We start from the raw sequence: 15998 nt of genomic DNA, 5'->3' as shown, positions 1-15998 counted from the left end.
TTTGTTTTGATTTTGTTCCAGCTCCAAAACATCTAAGTGTTGGCTGCGCAGTGCAGAGTCGGGCAGCAAAGTCAAAGGACCTCCTTGTGGGCCTGCTCCTGGGTCTGGCCACTGTGGCTACAAATAGGTCCAGGCAACAGACCAAGCAGGGAGTGGTTATACCTGACTGTCTACTTCACTTTTTGGTTATGACTGCACCGTGCTGGCCGTGGAGAGGGAGCACACAGTGTCCACTAGTCCACATCAGGTCTTCCACACCGAGTTTGTCTTTTACAATCTAAGTGTTAGTGCCACATTAAAGGTCTGTCACAAGTCAATTTTATTTATTTCACTTTTTTTCCATTTGGTTTATAGAAGGATTTAAAATGGAGAGATTTTCCAAAATCACAATTTTAATTGAAGTTAACAAGTTTCTGTTGAAGTTCTCTTTGATGTTTTGAAGAGGCTTTCTGCTGAATATCACCTTCAGTGTCCCACTGTTCCACCTCGGCAAATGGTTCAGTGCTTCCTCATGTTAAACATCACTCGGAGGTATCTCTGAGGGCGGCAAAAGCACAAGTACTCTGGGTGCGGGGAGGCGGGGTCGGGGTCGGGGGGAGGGGTGTGGAATCTTCAATGTCTGTCACAAAGGCTGACACAGCAACACCATTACTGACCAAACTTACTGGGTCCTTGAGTATGCACTGCGTGATTAATGATTGCTATGTCAATGACATGTGGATATGAAGCCAACAGTCTACTTGACCTCATCCTCACCAATGAATTGTCGAAGATAAAACCATTTGTGAAACTATCGGTAGAAGTGACCACTGCACACAATCAATATGGGGACAAAATTTTGTCTTCACATTGAAGACACCCTCCCATCACGCTATGTTGCACTGCTACCATGGTGAATGGCATAGATGTCAAACAGAGCTAACAACTCAAAATTGGGCATAGGTGAGCACTGCTGGCCATCAGCAACAGCAGAATTGTATTTGCCCACAATCTGTAACCTCAAAGCTCACTATATCCCTCACTCTACCATTACCATCAAGCCAGGAGATGAACCCTGGCTCAATAAAATGTGGAGGAGGCCATGCCAGTTCTTCTACCAGCCATACACACAGATGAGGTGCCAACCTGCAGCAGCTACGGCACAGGACTACTACTTGCACATCAAATAACAGAAGCAGCACGGGTTAAATGATCCTACAATGGATCAGTTCTAAGCTCTGCAGACCTGTTACATCCAAACAGGAATGGTGGTAGACAATTAAATGATTTGCAGAAAGTTAAAGCTCTACAAATATCTTGCTTTAAATGACTGGAGAGCTGAGAACATCAATCAGCTGTGCAAAGAAATGCTTCAATGGATTGCAGATGCAAATGTCTCAAACATGTGACCTAATATTGGAAGCATTCAAGGAGTAGGAGGTTAGTGCTCATTCCACTCTAGTCTTTTTATTATGATAACTGACAAAGATCTGATCAAGAGTTGGCCAACAGCCAGTCCCATTGCAATACTATGGTTATACGTGAGTCGAAGAGTGTGGTGCTGGAAATGCACAGTTGGTCAGGCAGTAAGCGAGGAGCAGGAGAATCGATGTTTCGAGTATAAGCTTTTCATCAGGAATGAACCTGTGGCTTAAAGGTGCTGACAGGTAAATGGGGGGGGGGGGGGGTAGCTGGGAATGTGATAGGTCACAGAGGAGTGTGGAGCAGATAGGTGGGAAGGAAGATGCAGAGGTAGGACAGTTCAAGAAGGTGATGCCGAGTTGGAAGGTTGGATCTGGGATAAGGTTGGGGTGGGGGCGGCAGAGGGGTATGGTGGCGTAAGATGAGGAAACTGGTGAAATCCACATTGATCCCATGTGGTTGGAAGGATCAATGTGGATTTCCTCATTACCTCTCTCCCCACATTATCAGAGATCCAACCCTCCAACTTGTCACCACCCTCTTAAACTGTCCTACCTGTCCATCTTCCTTCCCACCTATCTGTTCCACCCTCCACCGACCTATCACTATCACCACCACCCCCCTCCTCCCCCACCGCACCCCCCCAATCCACATCCACCTATTGCGCTCTTAGCTACCTTCTCCCCAGCACCCCATGTGCCTCCATTTACCTCTTAGCCCCCTGAGGCCACTAGCCTCATTCCTGATGAACAGCTTATGCTTGAAATGTCGATTCTCCTGCTTCTCAGATGTTTTCCCAGCACCACACTCTTTGACTCTGATCTCCAGCATCTGAAGTCCTCACTATGTGCATGGTCATACAGGGCGTTGTTGAAACAGAAGTCAATTGCATGAGTTGCTAAGTTTGTGAGCCCAATGAAAATGGATTCAAAGATCGACAGCACATTTTAGATCATCATTATATAATGATATCATGCAAATGTCTAAAGCTTCCTCGAATAGCTTATTGAGGAATTGGCAAACGAAGTCAAACATTTGCATAGATATGCTGTTGCTGTCAAAACGTAGGTCTTGGGTACTCTTTGTGAAAGGGAAGGAATCCTCTTATCACAGCTGGAAAAGTCAATTAATACCAGTTGCATAGCTCACTCAACTGTTTGGCCAAATCATACAGTGCAGAACCAGTCATGGATAAAAGAGTGCAGAAAGGGACATTGCTTTTGTGTCTTAGTCAGCACATGGATACAGTAATCCATGAGGACAGATTCTGTCATATATCATCAAGCAGGTCACCATGTCTACACAAGTCCGACAAACACGTCTGCAACTTGCCTTTGCGTGTGGCTTTGCAGTGGTGTGCAATGGCAGATCTTATTGGTATCATCATCAAACCATCATTGAGGATAGCATTTCTCCAATGTAGTTACGTTTGTTGAGTACGACTACTTCAGTCACTTGTTGGTTTTCCAGGTAATATTTTCCTTAAGCTTACTCGACACCACCAGGCATTCATGCCGTATATGAACATCTGCCAAGTTGTTGTTTGTTCCACAATATGCACATATTTGATCTACTAGGCACATTATCACTGTTCAACATCAGCGATGAACACTAGCTTGTGGTGAGACAATTGATAATAAAAGAGATTTAACTCAGCAAATATCTTGGCCTGTTGATGTGATTCTGCTATTGGATAACATTTATTAAATAATCCTGACCAAACTAAGAATTACACCAGTCTAAGATTAGCAGTCAGGTTAGCCATTTCCATTTGTACACACTAGGAACCACATAAATTCACACATCAAATCTGTCCAAATGTTGGAGCTTTATCTTTGAGCAAAGGATCATGAAGACTATCCATCTCAGTTGCTGTCTATCTTCTTGGTAAGAGTTTAATAAGCTCTGATTGACAGTTAACAGTTCCTGCTGCATTTCCATACCAACCTTGATCTAACCAATTACCAGCCTCTTGTCATGTTGTATAAATTGTTGTTGTCTTTATAAGTTGGTTTCCTTTGTTTTAGTCCTGATAACAGCAAGATGGTAGTGTGATGGAACGAGAGACTGAGAGATTCAGGTATATAATTTTCAAACGCTTGCCTTCTGTTCAGTCCTTTGAGTATAGAAGTTGGAAAAACATGTTGAGGTTGTATCGACATTGGTGAGGCCTCTTCTGCAGTAGTGCGTCCAGTTATAGGAAGCATATTATTAAGCTAGAAAGGGTTCAGAAGAGATACACCAGGATGTTGCCAGGTATGGAAGGTTTGAGTTATAAAGACAGGCTGGATAGGCTGGGAGTTTTTTCACTGGAAATTAGGAGGTTGAGTGGCAACCTTATAGAGTTTTATAAAATCATGACGGATATAGATAGGGTAAATGGTAAGTATCTTTTCCCTAAGATGGGGAAAATGAAGATTTGGGGGCACAAAAAAGACATAAGCAGCAATTTTATTTATACAGAAAGTAGTTCATGTGTGGAAAGAACTTCCTGAGGAAGTGGTGGATGTGGACACAGTTATAACATTTAAAAGACACTTAGGTAAGTACATCAATAGGAAAGGTTTGGAGGGATATGGACCAGGAGCAGGCAGGTGGGACTAGTTTAGTTTGGGATTATGTTTGGCACAGACAGTAGAGTGTATTTCCAGGCTGTATGACTCTATGAAAAGCAGATGTAAATTATTCCAAATACAACATTTTTTTAAACAGGACCACCAACAGAAAAAAACACTTTTTACATGTTCTTTTTTTAAAAACTATAAAAGTCTTGATTTTATTTTAAACTTCCATTCACAATGACACCCCCACCCCCTTCCTGCTGATGTTCTTATGTTTAACTTGTCCATGGCTTAAATATCTTACCTCTCACTGTGTTCTTCCTCCAATACTCCAACCATTTTCACTGTTATCTGACCAGTCTCACATATTGCAATGGGTTTATACTTTCTTTTTGCAAACAAACTTACAGAAAGAACATGGAGGAATTGGGGGCAGGCGGGGGAGGGACTTTGACTATTTGCACCCAGCTTTCATGCATTTGGCAGAAAAGATCATTGAATTTACAACAGAGGTGAATGCTATCCACTTTCCTGATTGTGTACACTGGCTCAAGATTCAGTTCACTCAAACTGGGCCCAGGCCCACAAATTCATGACAAAATTGCCAGATTTTATGATAACACTGATCTTGGAATACACTTCAAATTAAGCTTTGTTTTTGATTGCACAAGCACAAGTAGGCTTTAAAACATTTTCATATCAAAAGATATTTACAATGAAAATTAATATGCCAATAAAATGCTAAAATGGTTCGATATGGTTTTGCACGGTGGCACAGTGGTTAGCACTGCTGCCTCACAGCGCCTGAGACCCGGGTTCAATTCCCGACTCAGGTGACTGTCTGTGTGGAGTTTGCACGTTCTCCCCGTGTCTGCGTGGGTTTCCTCCGGGTGCTCCGGTTTCCTCCCACTGTCCAAAGATGTGCGGGTCAGGTGAATTGGCTATGCTAAATTGCCCGTAGTGTTAGGTAAGGGGTAAATGTAGGGGTATGGGTGGGTTGCGCTTCGGCGGGTCGGTGTGGACTTGTTGGGCCGAAGGGCCTGTTTCCACACTGTAAGTCTAATCTAAAAAAAAATATGATAAATGATCTTCAATAACCTTATTGGCAGGTGGTGGACTGGGCATCTTTCTGATTCTAAACTCTTATCTTTGAAGACAATTTGCTCCTGCATTTCTTAAACTACATTAAGGAACGTTTCTTAATGAAATGAAAACTAAATGACTATGTTCTAGAATTTTTCCAAATTCTATTTTATGGAATATTTTACCATTGTAATTATGCAAACACATTTTAGCAAAAACTTGAAGCAAAACATATTGAGTACAATTTCAATTGCATTTCAAATTGTGCGCAAAGTGGAAACTCTACTCCCAAATGTTTTATCTGGTGTACCATACATGTTAGTAAACATGTTCACATCTGTAGAATTATCAGAAAATCCAACAAATGTTTAAAGTATTTCCAGAGCACCTACAGTGAGGTCTTGTGGCATACTGTTACCACTTTGCATCTGGGCCAAAACTTGTAGCTTTAAGTCCCACACTAGAACATGTTGGCCATGAAAGGTGCATTCGTGGCGTGGTGAACATAATGACAGGCAGTCTGCATATCCTTCCTATCTGCCTGATGACAGGTCGTAAGAGCAGGAGTCTGCTGGTTAGCCATCCTGCATAGAAATAACTCCAAATTGCTGCAGTAGTTTACCCCGAGGGATCAATTTAATGGAAGTCTTCTGCTCAATTGTTGGAAATGAGGGTAGGAGAAAGGATAGACAGAACATGCATGCAACACAGTTGCCAAGGCTACTTCCTTTATCAATGCTTAAGATGATCAATGGGTTCTCCTAAGTACACAACACAACAAATGCTTTTAAGAAAAGGAAGAAAAAAAACTAATTTGTGTAAAAGGTCTTTGTAAGAACAACTAATTTTGTCCCACTTCCAGTATTTTACCCTGCAGTCCTGCAAAGTATTTTTTTCTTCATAAATGAACCAAGTTCTCAATTTTATTCAATTGTTTCTTGAATCTATTTGTACTACTTGCTTTAATATGTTTTGAGGACATGTAACCGCTTGGAGAGAGGGCTGGTTGACAGGAAACAGTTAGACTGAAAATGGAGATTGTGCACCCCAGGGGTCTATGTTGGGCTCACTTCAGTGCTCAACATTTATCAATAATTTGGACTTGGCCACAGGGAATATAAATCTTACTGATGATTAAAAAAAGCTGGAATTTTACTCGAGAAAGTACTGCAAAAATATTGAGGAATTCTCAGATAAAGTGCTCCAGCCTATTCATTCTTTCCTTTTCTTTATCCTCTAAATTGTGGTATCATCCTTTCAAAACTTTTTTTTACACAATTTCACCAGTGCTTTTATTTCTATTTCATGCCACGGATACTAATTATGTCACTGCAATAAAGGTGTACTCTAACCATGTTCCTATGTAGCACCAACATATTTTCTCTGCTTTCAAACTCGGTTCGCTGGAAATGAACCACATTGCTTTATACAGTCATACAGTTATACAGCACAGAAACAGTCTCTTCAGTCCAACCAGTCCATGTCGACCATAATCCCAAACTAAACTATTCTCACCTGCCTGCTACTGGCCCATATCCCTTCAAACCTTTCTTACTCATGTACTTATCCAAATGTCTTTTAAACATTGTATCTGTGCCCGCATCCACCACTTCCTCAGGAAGTTCATTTTACACATGAACCACCCTGTGTAAACAATTTACCCCCGTGCCTTTTTTTAAAATCTCTCTCCTCTCACCTTAAAAATGTGCCCCCTAGTCTTGAAATCCTCCATCCTCGGGAAAAGACACTTACCATTAACCCATATCTATACCCCTGATGATTTTATAAACCTCCATAAGATGGTTTTCCAAACTCCTACATTCCAGTGAGAAAAGATCCAGCCTATCCAGCCTTTTTTTAATATCTCAAACCCTCCATAATCGGCAACATCCTGGTAAATCTCTTCTGAACCTGCTCGGGCTTAATAATATCCTTCCTATAACTGGATGACCAGAACTGAACATAGTATTCCAGAGGAGACTTCGCCAATGTCCTGTACAACCTCAACATGACTTCCCAACTCAGAGACTCAAAGCAATAAAGGTAAGCGATCTAAACACCTTTTTAATCACCCCTCTACATTTGACACAAACTTTATGGATTGGCTAAGCCACATAGTTTAGTGCTAAATAATACTGTATTGTGAATCTGTTCCCGAGATCCCTTTATAGCTGCAACCCTTTAGACTCACTGGGATGCAAAGAAGAGATGAGGGGGAGTAGGGAAAAAATGAGCGGGGAGAAGGACCAATGGGGGACAGGCAATTAATGGAAGTTGGTGAGAGATTTCAGAAGTAGTGGAGTGAACAAAAAGTGGGAAGTGGCAGATGAAGGGGCAATACTGGAAGGCATGAGAGTTGGAGTGGGTGCATCACGTTTAAAATATGATAGAAGTAATGAAAACAGAATCCTTCAAATCTGTCTTCAAGGTTGACTGTATTTTATATTGCACTGGCAGCTCAACAACACAATGGACCCACTACATATCATGAGTTAGATCCCACTCAGTGTCATATAGCATTACATTCACTAGTCCCATTGTCTCCCAGGGAAAATTGACAGGCCAGTGGGAGGGGAGGGGATCAGAAGCTTGGGGGCTGTGGCAGAAAATAAACCCTAAGCTTTCCTTTCATTATGGATCATGGAGGCTTTCTGTTTCTACAGACCCAATTGCGGCAGAGGGATACCACTGGGGATAGAGATCTGTTGGGAGAAGTGCATACTGCAGACGCTGGAGATCAGAATCTAGATTAGAGTGGTGCTGCAAAAGTACAGCAGGCCAGGCAGCATCCGAGAAGCAGGAAAATCGATGTTTTGGGGCAAAAGCCCTTCATCAGGGCTTCCACCGAGTTGATTTTAACCTTACTCTGAATCCTCATCCAAGGATGCCTACCTTGACATTCTCCTCCTCTCTCTACAATTCCTAATGAAGGGCTTTTGCCCAAAATGTCGATTCTCCTGCTCCTCGGATGCTGCCTGACCTGTTGTACTTTTCCAGTACCACTCTAATCTTGACTCTAGAGAGCTGTTGGCCAGTTGATTGCTTGGGACTTCCATTTAGATGGAAGCAGAGATCTCTCATTGAGTCAGTCAATCAGTGACCCAATGGTCATTAAAGTGCTGTAGGGCTTCCCAACCAGGCAGAGATGGGTCTGCACTTGACTTTTCAACTGGGGGAGAGGTCAAGACCACTGTCACTATGTAAACTTCTGACAACAGAATCTGACATGGGTACACTAAAATTAGAACTTTGTGTCCGACTTTTGTTTTAAGTAAATTACATCATTGCAGTTCTTCCTAGCCATTCTATCAATGATGGATTTAAAAGTGAACATTACTTTCATATCCTGAATCTATGCTGCCATTTGAAAGGGTGAGTATAAACCTTTATTTGCCCTTAGACCTTATGAGGTTCCACTTTTTTTTGTTCAAACATTTATTCATGCATGGGAGTGGTACATATCTAAAAATGTCTTTCTGCTCAAACCTTTATTGCAAGAACAAAGATTTTACACTTTTTTTAAACAGATAACAAACTTCCAATCAACTATTCCTACAGATATTATTTTCCAATCAAAAGATTATATACTTACTCACCCCCATCTCTAATCAATCGTGTTCACATAGTTTACATTCCAGGTGTAGTGATTGGAAAAAGGTTGGTCTGACACTGTAGCCCTGACATCTTATACGTGACCGGTTCAGAGTTCAATGAAAATGTACCAAGAGCTGAACTCTGCATTAACTAACATGGCCAGTTCAGTAGGCTGCAGACATGTGCATAAATGGAAGGTGTAAAAGCGACATGCTACATCTATGGTCATATTATGAATACAGTAAATCCATCATTAGCAAACAAGGAAGTTATCCTGAGCAACCTGATCCCAAGAGGCAGGGCCACAACTTGCCTCAGTGCCTGTCAATTAGAAACATAGGGGAAAGAAGAAAATCAGCCAAAGATCTCATTTCTGATGCCCATGTTACAAAAGAAAAATTGTTTAATGTCAAATGTGGAAAAAGGCAGGATCAAGTTTCATCGTAATAGTATCATTTCCACATTAGGGGTTGAAAACAAATGCAGTTTATTTTTACTCCCAGTGTAAAAGAGTCAATCCTTGTGGACAGAAATGATGTGGAGAAAATTGGCAGAGTAATCTGAAGAAATGTGTTTTAAGAGAAACGTATTAGTATTAGATAGAAAGGAATTAACAAACAAAATAATATTTCATTGTTCATTAACTAGATGTTACCAGTGTGAAACGGTTGTGGTTGAGATTGATCAAATACATCTTAACAGCAGTTGATTATAAGAAGGATTGTTTTATATTTACCATAACCCACGGCGGTGCTAACCATTGAACAACAATCTGCATTTACATTATACCTTTAATACTGAAAGTATGACAAGGTACTTTAAAGAGGAGAAACAGATGTTGACATGCCATTGTTCAAAGAGACAATCAAAAACATGGTCAAAACTTAATGACACAAGAGAAAGAAGTTCAGTGATAAGGGAGGGAGCCTAAACTGTAGGGCCAAGGGAACTAAGACTTAGCAACCACTCAACCAGTACAGGGACAATGAGGACATCAATTGTCATATTGACAGAATCTGTGGTGGTTAATGATGTTAATGTCCACTTCATAGAATAGATTACTTTATAAGCGAACAAGCATAATCAAAATGACCTAAATGCTCACATTACATAAAAAGACATTATAACATAGTGAGCGAAGCTGAGATTGAATTAGCAGTTAGAAAGCAAGTTAGTCAGAGGAAGCATGGGATAGATAAGAACAAAGTAAGTTGAGCTAGGCTAAATAGAATATAGTTTAATCCAAGGAATCTGAGGAATAAGACAGATGAGTTTATGGCACAGACATATATAATGGCCAAGACTTGGCTGAAAGATGGGCAGGTTTGAGAGATCAACATTCCTGGTTTTTAGGGTATTCAGTCAAGATAGGGTGAGGATAGAAGAGAGGAGGAGGCACTAAAATATTGCTGAAAGAATTATAGCAGTGAGAAGGGATGAAATCTTGGAACGATAATAAAATGTGGCCAAATGGATAGAAGTAGAAGACACAAAAGGGGCAAACATGTTGGTGGGTGTGTTCTCTAAACCCCCAAACAATAAAAGGAAGAGAGAAAGGATCAGAACATGTAATCAAAGCTCCAAAGAATACAATAATAATAAGGCAGTAATTGTAGGGGAGTGTACCCAAATATTAAATGGGAGATGCGAGGCAGGGGCCAGGAATAAAAATTCTAAGCTGGGGAAGGGCTAATTTTGCGAGGATATGATGTAAGGAGAAAGTGAGGACTGCAGATGCCGGAGATCAGAGCTGAAAATGTGTTGCTGGAAAAGCGCAGCAGGTCAGGCAGCATCCAAGGAACAGGAGATTCGACGTTTCGGGCATAAGCCCTTCTTCAGGAATGAGGAAAGTGTGTCCAGCAAGCTAAGATAAAAGGTAGGGAGGAGGGACTTTGGGGAGGGGCGTTGGAGATGCGATAGGTGGAAGGAGGTCAAGGTGAGGGTGATAGGCCGGAGTGGGGTGGGGGCGGAGAGGACAGGAAGAAGCTTGCAAGTTAGGAAGGCGGTGCTGAGACAAGGTGGGGGGAGGGGAAATGAGAAAACTGGAGAAATCTGAGTTCATCCCTTATGGTTGGAGGGTTCTTAGACGGAAGATGAGGCGCTCTTCCTCCAACTGTCGTGTTGTTATGGTCTGGCGATGGAGGAGTCCAAGGACCTGCATATCCTTGGTGCAGTGGGAGGGGGACTTAAAGCGTTGAGCCACGGGGTGGTTGGGTTGGTTGGTCTGGGTGTCCCAGAGGTGTCCTCTGAAACGTTCCGCAAGTAGGCAGCCTGTCTCCCCAATATAAAGGAGGCCACATCGGGTGCAGCGGATGCAATAGATGATGTGTGTGGAGGTGCAGGTGAACTTGTGGCAGATATGGAAGGATCCCTCAGGGCCTTGGAGAGAAGTAAAGGAGGAGGTGTGGACGAAGGACTCAAAGCCCTCCGCTTCTTCCTTTCCCGCCGTACCAACCAGTACCCTTCCACTGACACCCTCCTTTGACTGACTGAACTGGTCCTCACCCTGAACAACTTCTCTTTCCAATTGTACCACTTCCTCCAAACCAAAGGAGTTGCCATGGGCATCCGCATGGGCCCCAGCTATGTCTGCCTCTTCGTAGGATATGTGGAACAGTCCATCTTCCGCAACTACACTGGCACCACACCCCACCTTTTCCTCCGCTACATCGATGACTGTATCGGCGCTGCCTCGTGCTCCCACGAGGAGGTTGAACAGTTCATCCACTTTACCAACACGTTCCACTCCGATCTCAAATTCACCTGGACCGTCTCAGATTCCTCCCTCCCCTTCCTAGACCTTTCCATTTCTATCTCAGGTGACCGAATCAACACGGACATTTACTCTCAACCGACTGACTCCCACAGCTACCTAGACTACACCTCCTCCCACCCTGCCCCCTGTAAAAATGCCATCCCATATTCCTAATTCCTTCATCTCCGCCGCATCTGCTCCCAGGAGGACCAGTTCCAATACTGTACAGCCCAGATGGCCTCCTTCTTCAAGGACCGCAGTTTTCCCCAGACGTGATCGACGATGCCCTCCACCACATCTCCACTTCCCGCTCCTCCACCCTTGAGCACCGCCCCTCCCAACCGCCACCAGGACAGAACCCACTGGTTCTCACCTACCACCCCACCAACCTCCATATACAGCGTATCATCCGCCGTCATTTCCGCCACCTCCAAATGGACCCCACCACCAGGAATATATTTCCCTCCCCTCCCCTATCAGCATTCCGAAAAGACCATTCCCTCCATGACTCCCTTGTCAGGTCCACACCCCCCACCAACCCAAACTCCACTCCCGGCACCTTCCCCTGCAACAGCAAGAAATGCAAAACTTGCGCCCACACCTCCTCCCTTACTTCTCTCCAAGGCCCCAAGGGATCCTTCCATAACTGTCACAAATTCACCTGCACCTCCACACACATCATCTATTGCATCCGCTGCACCCGATGTGGCCTCCTCTATATTGGGGAGACAGGCCGCCTACTTGCGGAACGTTTCAGAGAACACCTCTGGGACACCCGGACCAACCAACCCACGGGTCAGGTGAATTGGCCATGCTAAATTGCCCATAGTGTTAGGTAAGGGGTAAATGTAGGGTATGGGTAGGTTGCGCTTCGGCGGGTCGGTGTGGACTTGTTGGGCCAAAGGGCCTGTTTCCACACTGTAAGTAATCTAATCTAATCTAATCTAAACCACCCGTGGCTCAACACTTTAACTCCCCCTCCCACTCCACCAAGGATATGCAGGTCCTTGGACTCCTCCATCACCAGACCATAACAACACGATGGTTGGAGGAAGAGCGCCTCATCTTCCGCCTGGGAACCCTCCAACCACAAGGGATGAACTCAGATTTCTCCAGTTTCCTCATTTCCCCTCCCCCCACCTTGTCTCAGTCAAATCCCTCGAACTCAGCACCGCCTTCCTAACTTGCAATCTTCTTCCTGTCCTCTCCGCCCCCACCCCACTCCGGCCTATCACCCTCACCTTGACCTCCTTCCACCTATCACATCTCCAACGCCCCTTCCCCAAGTCCCTCCTCCCTACCTTTTATCTTAGCCTGCTGGACACACTTTCCTCATTCCTGAAGAAGGGCTTATGCCCGAAACGTCGAATCTCCTGTTCCTTGGATGCTGCCTGACCTGCTGCGCTTTTCCAGCAACACATTTTCAGCGAGGATATGATTTAACCCAAGTGGACTAGGAGAAGCTTACAGACAAAACAGTGTCAAAGCAGTGGGAGGCACTCAAGAAGAAAATACTGATAGCGCAGAGTTAATGTGTTCCTGTCATGCCAAGTTATTATGTGTGGAGCCAAAACTAGAGAACTGGGTAAGTTAAGGGATTGTTACAATCTATAAAAAGGAGAATACTAGGGAGAGGATAGAATGCATTCAGGACCACAGAAATAAACTGTGTGTGGACCCAGAACCGATGGGCTTAATGTTCAATGAATGCTTTGTGTCAGCTTTCACAATGGAAAACAACACAGTGTAGACATCAGGGGAGCAAATGTGAAACAGGTTTCACAATCTTAAAAGATGTTAAATTCACAAGCTCAGATGAGGCATTGAGGGAGGAGATACCAGGACCCGAGTGGTAATTGTCAAACCCTCTTCAACCACTGGGGATGTGTCCAAGGACTGCTAACATTGTACCATTATTAAAATAGTGAGAAAGGGATAGACCAGGAAATTACGGACCAATCAGCATAATAATGTAAGGACATTATTAGAAAGAATTGTGAGGGACAGAATATATCTGCATTTGAAGAGACACCTTTTAAGCAGGTATAGTCTGGAAGGATTTGTTAAGGGAAGCTTACATTGGAGAATCCTGATTATAATTTTCTTCTGAGGTGTAACAGTGAGTGTTGGTGAGAATTTGCATTTGATTGGTCTACATACATTTTAGTAAGTATTTTTGATAATGTTCCTTGTGGCAGATTGGTGAAGAAAGCAAAAGCCCATAGGATCCAAGGCAAAGTGAAACGCAGGATCCAAAGTTGGCTGAAGGGCAGGAAGCAGTGGGTGATATACAGGGAAGGTTTTTGTGACTAGAAGTGTATTTTCAGAGGGGCTCAACAGGATTCAGTTCTGGGGCATTAATCATTTTGATTTAATTTTGCTGATAGCACAAAATCTAGTAAGGTGGTAAATGGTGAGAAGAACAGTCATAAACTGCAGAAGGACATTGATCAGATGGGCAGAGTTGTGGCAAATGGAACTTCCTTCCAGAGAAGCCTGAGATACTGTACTTGGGAAGGGCTTCCTAAGCAATGGATTACTCTGAGTGATGGGTCCGTGGAAAACACTGAAAATCAGAGAAATCCTCAGTGTACATTGTGGTGTGCACATCCTCAGATCCCTGAAGGTAGCTGAGCTGTTGATTAGATGGTTAAGGCCACATACAGAATATTTGCTTTTATTCGCTGAAGCTTAGAATACAAGAGCAGGGAGATTATGTTGGAACTGTATAAAACAATGGCTAGGCCACAACTGAAGTACAGCGTACAGTTCCAGTCACCACATTATAAGAAGGGTGTAACTGCATTTGAGAGTGTGTAAAAGATATTTATCAGACTGCTACCTGGGTTGGAGAGTGGGAGCTATGAGGATAGGTTGGGAATTGATTTAAGTTTCATTGTCACGTGTACTCAAATATGGAAGTACCGGAATACAGTGAAAAGTATACAATGTTGGTGTCATCTTAGATACAAAGGTATCTATTTACAAACTTTGGAGCAAGTAGTAACATAGAGGAACAAAGTTAAAAGTAAAGCATTACCATTTTTCTTAGTATAAACTAGAAAAATAAATAAATAGCAGCGAAGGTTGAGAGGGGGCCTGATCGTGGTTTATAAGAATATGAGGGGCATAGATTTAAGGAAGGGGTCGAACGTTAAGGGGAGACGTGAGGACAAGTGTTTTCACCCAGTCTGGAGGCAGTTTCTGGAACTTTCTGCCTGAAAGAGTGGCTGAGTCAGAAATCCTCATAACCTTTTAGTAGTATATAGATATTCACCTGCAATTTCCAGGGTAATGAGCCAAGAACTCGAAAATGGGATTAGTGTAGTCCGATCTGCAGACTCATGGGCCGAACTGTGGTTTTCTGTGCTACGTATATCTATCAGGCTGTAATATTTCCTCCACTGATTTTGAATTAAACATTGTTTAATTTTCAAAAACATTAGTTTGACGATTTAGATATTTTTGATCTGTCGAGAGTTAGAGCATTTAGCATCCCTCATCCCGCCTCCATATCTTTAAATCTAGATCAAAATGACTGCAGCTCACCGTTGAACAATGTTATGACAATGTGTTGTTGTTTTCTTTTAGAAAACAAAATTGTTTTGTGAATTTATTTTGATCTGAAACAGATATTCTTGTGAAACCTATTTCCTTTCCTTGTTGACGCATCTGTTTGAAGTTTCCTCATTTGTCTGCAAGCCGTTCACAGCTAGTCCCTGTGCATATGGTAAACTGGCAGAAAATTCATAATTGTCAAAAACATAAATGCAACAACTCTTGCTTAATCTAAACCCTTTCTCTAGATCAAGCAATGACTTCTGTTTTTAAAGAAAAGCCTCCTGACCTGAAACAATGCATTTAAAACAATACAATTACTGTGGGTAATAGAGATCATTCTCAACACTAAGTGCTATCGCAATGCATAGACCTAAACATATATCTGTAACCAAATATAACATGACTCAAGAAACATGCAAATTTTACTGAATTAGACAAAAGATAAACAACAATGTATTTTCTTTAATAGAACTGAAATACTATAAGGCCCACTTTCTGAATGTTCATCTCTGGCCTGAAGACAATGGGACATAATTTAGGGAACTCACAGCTGTGCTGTCTGCAATTTTCACTACTTATCTTCTGGGTTCCACTTGTTGCGGTTTCACAATTGAAATGTATATTCATAAAATCAGTCTTACAGATGATGGTGCAGCAGGTAAATGCAGGGTATGCTATAATACTATGCCGCATAGATTGAATCCCTTGTCTAGGCTACTTTGGCTGATTTTAGCCAACATCACTGCCCCTATACCAAAGGTACTAAAAAGCAATTGAAAATGACCCTCCTGCTGGCAAATGGGCAAATATCAATCACATTAATCTCTCAGGTTTGATATCATCTAGAATTGACCAAACTAGTGACACAAACCAGTAAACATGGAGAATCGCTGATTATTACATAATCATCCTTGATGGGAAATACACACACACACACAGATGTCGGACGTGGTTAGGATTAGGATCGGTGATGATTGCCAAAGAGCTTGCTGTGATTTACTTGTCAAGAGGCACTCATGAATCAAACTTCAAGATCAGCCAGT

This window comes from Hemiscyllium ocellatum, chromosome 34, assembly GCF_020745735.1.
Source record: "Hemiscyllium ocellatum isolate sHemOce1 chromosome 34, sHemOce1.pat.X.cur, whole genome shotgun sequence".
Classification (NCBI taxonomy): Eukaryota; Metazoa; Chordata; class Chondrichthyes; order Orectolobiformes; family Hemiscylliidae; genus Hemiscyllium; species Hemiscyllium ocellatum.
This window is presented reverse-complemented; position numbering follows the sequence as displayed.